This window comes from Chiloscyllium punctatum, chromosome 30 (genome assembly GCF_047496795.1).
Source record: "Chiloscyllium punctatum isolate Juve2018m chromosome 30, sChiPun1.3, whole genome shotgun sequence".
Classification (NCBI taxonomy): Eukaryota; Metazoa; Chordata; class Chondrichthyes; order Orectolobiformes; family Hemiscylliidae; genus Chiloscyllium; species Chiloscyllium punctatum.
The window spans coordinates 47,273,908-47,281,099 of record NC_092768.1 but is presented as its reverse complement, the minus strand read 5'-3'; the positions used below and the strand labels follow the sequence as shown (position 1 = coordinate 47,281,099).

The 7,192-nt window shown below is 52.4% G+C and overlaps 2 non-coding genes across 2 annotated transcripts; both read right to left on the bottom strand.

Moving 5' to 3' along the window:
- Positions 1-1,386: 1,386 nt before the first annotated feature.
- Positions 1,387-1,550, bottom strand: LOC140455807 (U1 spliceosomal RNA). Its single transcript, XR_011953055.1, has one exon. It is a non-coding gene; the product is annotated as a U1 spliceosomal RNA (small nuclear RNA).
- A 4,039-nt stretch (positions 1,551-5,589) lies between these two features.
- Positions 5,590-5,755, bottom strand: LOC140455805 (U1 spliceosomal RNA). Its single transcript, XR_011953054.1, has one exon. It is a non-coding gene; the product is annotated as a U1 spliceosomal RNA (small nuclear RNA).
- Between the last annotated feature and the right edge of the window lie 1,437 nt (positions 5,756-7,192).

Here is a 7,192-nt window from a genome sequence, read left to right as displayed (position 1 = left end):
ACTTTCCTGGAGCTGGGACAGTTTTCCCCGCCTCTCTCTCGCCTCCTGGACACCTTTGAGGATAAAGAACCTCTTGATGTTCCCTTTTACCGTTTCCCACCAGTCCGCTGGAGACTCAAAGAGGGGCTTCACGGTTCTCCAACCTGCGTAATCCCTCTTGAGCTCTTCGATGTTTCCCGGGGTCAACAGCTTAGTGTTCAGTTTCCACGTTCCCTTGCCCGCCCGCTGTTCGTCCTGTAGGTGACAGTCGGCCAGCAGGAGGCAGTGGTCAGAGAAGAACACCGGCTTGACGTCGGTGGATCTGACCGAGAGCGTTCGGGACACAAACAGGTAATCTATCCTTGAGCGGATAGACCCGTCTGCCCGTGACCAGGTGTATCTACGCTGCGCTCCGTCTGCAGGGGCGCTGAAGACGTCGTGCAGCTTGGCGTCTTTGACCGTTTCCATCAGGGCCCTGGACGTAGCGTCCGGTTTACAAAATACCTTCTGTAATTGATCTGTGGGTCGACTTTCAAGGAAGCGTGAACCGACACTCCAAGGTCTTTATGTTCAGCAACACTCCCTACATTCAGAGTGTGGCAAATTCATGGAATTCACTGCCACAGAAGGCCTAGTCAGTTACAAATCACACCACAACAGGTTCATTTGGAAGCACTAGCTTTCAGAGCGCTGCTCCTTCATCACGTGGTTGGGGAGAATAAGATTGTAAGACACAGAATTGAGAGCAAAAGTTTACAGTGTGATGTAACTGAAATTATATACCGAAAAAGACCTCGATTGTTTGTTAAGTCTCTCATGTTTTAGAATGACTATGTTGGTTTCTGTTCTTTCACACATAATCACAAAATGGAGACAATAGATTGGTGAGCCTAACGGCTGTGGTTGCTAAGTTGTGAGAGAGGATTCTGAGAGTTAGGATCTCGAGGCATTTGGGGAGGCGAGGACCCATTTGGAACAGTCAGTGTGGCTTTGTGCGTGGCAAATGGTGAAAGTTGCTCTCTGGTCTTCCAAAAAATTGTTGGTCTTCCAGAACAAGGAGTCGACCTTTCCCACGTGTTGGAGGCACATTCCAAGGTCCAGGACTACATGCTGAGAGAGGCAAGGACTGATTCGGGATAGTCAACATGGCTTTGTGTGTGGGAAATCATATCTCCCAAAGTTGATTGAGTTTTTTGAAGAAGTACCAAAGAGGATTGATGAGGGCAGAGCGGTCCTGTTGTGAAAAGCATTGAAGATAGCGGTTTATTGCAGGATGAAATAAGAGGGGCGGCATTACGTGTGGATTTGAGTGAAACTGAAGTGAACATAGATACAGGGATATATTAGAAGCCGCACGAAGCACAAATGAGCGACATTTATAGGATCATCTGACTTTTGCTTGTAATTCAGGGGAGAGCGCGAACGCAGTCCCCCACTACCACAAATTTTGCAGTCGAGTATCCCGCATTTGGGGACATCGCAGGCGTCAGCACACCCGAAGTGCAATGGGATAGCCTCGTCCTGGGAGAACCTTTTTTTTTTATTTCAAAATATACTTTATTCATAAATGATTTGATGGTCTGTACATTGGATCATGCCATACATATGTCCATATTTACAAACACAGATTCGACTTTATTCTTGTCCTTTACAATCCTGTGCATTTTTTCCATCTTGTATATATACATATATTTGGCTGGGGCATCAGCAGAGCCCAAAAAAACGTCTGTATGGGCCCCCTGTTCTTCTTTCGGCAGGCCGATCTTACACGGTGGTCTTTCCCCACCGCGCCTTGGCGGCAGCTGCCCCAAGCTTCAGCGCGTCCCTCAACACGTAGTCTTGGACCTTGGAATGTGCCAGTCTGCAACACTCGGTCGGGGTCAACTCCTTCAGCTGGAAGATCAACAGGTTTCGGACCGCCCAGAGAGCGTCCTTCACCGAGTTGATGATCCTCCAGGCGCAGTTAATGTTCGTCTCGGTGTGAGTCCCGGGGAACAGGCCGTAGAGCACGGAGTCCCGCGTCACGGCGCTGCTCGGGACGAACCTCGACAAGCACCACTGCATTCCTCTCCAGACTTCCTCTGCATAGGCACATTCCAGAAGGAGGTGTGTGACAGTCTCGTCCCCCCCGCAGCCACTTCGAGGGCAGCGTGCGGTGCGGCAGAGAGTCCGGGCGTGCATAAAGGATCTCACAGGCAGAGCCCTTCTCACCACCAGCCAAGCCACGTCTTGGTGCTTGTTGGAAAGTTCTGGCGATGAGGCATTCTGCCAAATGGCTTTGACAGTCTGCTCAGGGAACCGCTCGACAGGATCCGCCCTCTCCTTTTCCCGAAGGGTCTCAAGGACGCTACGTGCTGACCACTTCCTGATGGACTTGTGGTCAAAGGTGTTTTTCCTCATAAATTTCTCCACGAAGGACAGGTGATACGGAACGGTCCAACTACTCGGAGCGTTCCGCGGCAGCGAGGCCAGGCCCATCCTTCGCAACACCGGGGACAGGTAGAACCTCAGTACGTAGTGACACTTGGTGTTTGCGTACCGGGGATCCACGCACAGCTTGATGCAGCCACACACAAAGGTGGCCATCAGGGTGAGGGTGGCATTGGGCGTGTTTTTTCCCCCATTGCACCGGTCTTTGTACATTGAGTCTCTTCGGACCCGGTCCATCTTTGATCTCCAAATGAATTGGAAGATGGCCCGGGTGACTGCGGCGGCACAGGTCCTGGGGATAGGCCAGACCTGTGCCACATATAGCAATACTGAGAGGACCTCACACCTGATGACCAGGTTTTTTCCCGCGATGGAGAGCGACCGTTGCCCCCATCTGCCTAGTTTCTGTCTCATCTTCCTGATCCGCTCCTCCCAGGTCTTGGCGCACGCCCCAGCCCCCCCGAACCAAATACCCAGCACCTTCAGGTGGTCAGTCCTGACGGTGAAGGGGATAGAGGATTGGTCGGCCCAGTTCCCGAAGAGCATGGCCTCGCTCTTGCCTCGGTTTACCTTGGCCCCCGAGGCCCGTTCGAACTGGTCGCAGATGCACACGAGTCTGTGCACGGACAGCGGATCCGAGCAGAAAACAGCGACGTCATCCATGTACAGGGAGGCCTTAACCTGCAGGCCCCCGCTGCCAGGAATAGTCACCCCCCTCAGGCTCGCATCCTTCCTGATGGATTCGGCAAATGGCTCTATGCAACACACAAACAAGGCGGGTGAGAGGGGGCATCCCTGCCTGACTCCAGATCTTACAGGGAAGCTATCTGATTCCCACCCATTGATTGAGACTGCACTGACAATGTTGGTGTAGAGCAGTCTGATCCAATTTCCGATTCCCTCCCCAAAGCCCATTTTGGAGAGGACATCCCTCATATATGTATGCGATATCCTGTCAAAGGCTTTCTCCTGGTCCAGGCTGATGAGGCAGGTGTCCACCCCCCTGTCCTGCACGTAGGCGATCGTATCCCTGAGGAGTGCGAGACTCTCAGAGATCTTCCTGCCCGGTACAGCACAGGTTTGGTCCGGGTGGATCACCGATCCCAGAGCAGACCTGACCCGGTTGGCGATGACCTTTGACAGGATTTTGTAGTCTGCATTTAACAGTGAGATCGGTCTCCAATTTCTAATTTCCTCCCTCTCCCCCTTCCGCTTGTAGACGAGGGTGATGATGCCTTTCCTCATGGATTCACTCATGGTACCTGCCCGGAGCATACTGACATACACCTCCAGCAGGTCCTGGCCGATCAAGTCCCAAAGAGCGGAATAAACCTCGACCGGTAAGCCGTCGCTTCCGGGAGTTTTATTCTTTTCGAAGGACTCGAGGGCCTTGGTCAGTTCATCCAGAGATAGCGGCTGGTCCAGCCTCTCTCGTGTTCCGTCATCTAGGACCTCCGTGATAGAGGACAGGAACGACTGGGAGGCCGCGCTGTCGGTCGGCTTCGAGTCATACAGGCTGGCGTAGAAGGATTTGCTGATCCTCATGACGTCAGCCTGAGATGACGTTACCGAGCCATCTTCTTTCTTCAGGCTGCTGAGCACGGAGCTCTCTTTGTGCACCTTCTGGAAGAAGAAACGTGAGCACGTCTCGTCCTGCTCCACCGAGCGGACCCTGGACCGGAAGATTATCCTGGAGGCCTCCGAGGCAAAGAGCGAGGCTTGCTGGCCCTTCACCTCCTTGAGGTCCTCCGTGACATCCACCCCCATCGTCTGCAGCAGGAGCAGGTTCTGCATACTTTCCTGGAGCTGGGACAGTTTTCCCCGCCTCTCTCTCGCCTCCTGGACACCTTTGAGGATAAAGAACCTCTTGATGTTCCCTTTTACCGTTTCCCACCAGTCCGCTGGAGACTCAAAGAGGGGCTTCACGGTTCTCCAACCTGCGTAATCCCTCTTGAGCTCTTCGATGTTTCCCGGGGTCAACAGCTTAGTGTTCAGTTTCCACGTTCCCTTGCCCGCCCGCTGTTCGTCCTGTAGGTGACAGTCGGCCAGCAGGAGGCAGTGGTCAGAGAAGAACACCGGCTTGACGTCGGTGGATCTGACCGAGAGCGTTCGGGACACAAACAGGTAATCTATCCTTGAGCGGATAGACCCGTCTGCCCGTGACCAGGTGTATCTACGCTGCGCTCCGTCTGCAGGGGCGCTGAAGACGTCGTGCAGCTTGGCGTCTTTGACCGTTTCCATCAGGGCCCTGGACGTAGCGTCCGGTTTACAAAATACCTTCTGTAATTGATCTGTGAGTCGACTTTCAAGGAAGCGTGAACCGACACTCCAAGGTCTTTATGTTCAGCAACACTCCCTACATTCAGAGTGTGGCAAATTCATGGAATTCACTGCCACAGAAGGCCTAGTCAGTTACAAATCACACCACAACAGGTTCATTTGGAAGCACTAGCTTTCAGAGCACTGCTCCTTCATCACGTGGTTGGGGAGAATAAGATTGTAAGACACAGAATTGAGAGCAAAAGTTTACAGTGTGATGTAACTGAAATTATATACCGAAAAAGACCTTGATTGTTTGTTAAGTCTCTCATGTTTTAGAATGACTATGTTGGTTTCTGTTCTTTCACACATAATCACAAAATGGAGACAATAGATTGGTGAGCCTAACGGCTGTGGTTGCTAAGTTGTGAGAGAGGATTCTGAGAGTTAGGATCTCGAGGCATTTGGGGAGGCGAGGACCCATTTGGAACAGTCAGTGTGGCTTTGTGCGTGGCAAATGGTGAAAGTTGCTCTCTGGTCTTCCAAAAAATTGTTGGTCTTCCAGAACAAGGAGTCGACCTTTCCCACGTGTTGGAGGCACATTCCAAGGTCCAGGACTACATGCTGAGAGAGGCAAGGACTGATTCGGGATAGTCAACATGGCTTTGTGTGTGGGAAATCATATCTCCCAAAGTTGATTGAGTTTTTTGAAGAAGTACCAAAGAGGATTGATGAGGGCAGAGCGGTCCTGTTGTGAAAAGCATTGAAGATAGCGGTTTATTGCAGGATGAAATAAGAGGGGCGGCATTACGTGTGGATTTGAGTGAAACTGAAGTGAACATAGATACAGGGATATATTAGAAGCCGCACGAAGCACAAATGAGCGACATCTATAGGATCATCTGACTTTTGCTTGTAATTCAGGGGAGAGCGCGAACGCAGTCCCCCACTACCACAAATTTTGCAGTCGAGTATCCCGCATTTGGGGACATCGCAGGCGTCAGCACACCCGAAGTGCAATGGGATAGCCTCGTCCTGGGAGAACCTTTTTTTTTTTATTTCAAAAATATACTTTATTCATAAATGATTTGATGGTCTGTACATTGGATCATGCCATACATATGTCCATATTTACAAACACAGATTCGACTTTATTCTTGTCCTTTACAATCCTGTGCATTTTTTCAATCTTGTATATATACATATATTTGGCTGAGGCATCAGCAGAGCCCAAAAAAACATCTGTATGGGCCCCCTGTTCTTCTTTCGGCAGGCCGATCTTACACGGTGGTCTTTCCCCACCGCGCCTTGGCGGCAGCTGCCCCAAGCTTCAGCGCGTCCCTCAACACGTAGTCTTGGACCTTGGAATGTGCCAGTCTGCAACACTCGGTCGGGGTCAACTCCTTCAGCTGGAAGATCAACAGGTTTCGGACCGCCCAGAGAGCGTCCTTCACCGAGTTGATGATCCTCCAGGCGCAGTTAATGTTCGTCTCGGTGTGAGTCCCGGGGAACAGGCCGTAGAGCACGGAGTCCCGCGTCACGGCGCTGCTCGGGACGAACCTCGACAAGCACCACTGCATTCCTCTCCAGACTTCCTCTGCATAGGCACATTCCAGAAGGAGGTGTGTGACAGTCTCGTCCCCCCCGCAGCCACTTCGAGGGCAGCGTGCGGTGCGGCAGAGAGTCCGGGCGTGCATAAAGGATCTCACAGGCAGAGCCCTTCTCACCACCAGCCAAGCCACGTCTTGGTGCTTGTTGGAAAGTTCTGGCGATGAGGCATTCTGCCAAATGGCTTTGACAGTCTGCTCAGGGAACCGCTCGACAGGATCCGCCCTCTCCTTTTCCCGAAGGGTCTCAAGGACGCTACGTGCTGACCACTTCCTGATGGACTTGTGGTCAAAGGTGTTTTTCCTCATAAATTTCTCCACGAAGGACAGGTGATACGGAACGGTCCAACTACTCGGAGCGTTCCGCGGCAGCGAGGCCAGGCCCATCCTTCGCAACACCGGGGACAGGTAGAACCTCAGTACGTAGTGACACTTGGTGTTTGCGTACCGGGGATCCACGCACAGCTTGATGCAGCCACACACAAAGGTGGCCATCAGGGTGAGGGTGGCATTGGGCGTGTTTTTTCCCCCATTGCACCGGTCTTTGTACATAGAGTCTCTTCGGACCCGGTCCATCTTTGATCTCCAAATGAATTGGAAGATGGCCCGGGTGACTGCGGCGGCACAGGTCCTGGGGATAGGCCAGACCTGTGCCACATATAGCAATACTGAGAGTACCTCACACCTGATGACCAGGTTTTTTCCCGCGATGGAGAGCGACCGTTGCCCCCATCTGCCTAGTTTCTGTCTCATCTTCCTGATCCGCTCCTCCCAGGTCTTGGCGCACGCCCCAGCCCCCCCGAACCAAATACCCAGCACCTTCAGGTGGTCAGTCCTGACGGTGAAGGGGATAGAGGATTGGTCGGCCCAGTTCCCGAAGAGCATGGCCTCGCTCTTGCCTCGGTTTACCTTGGCCC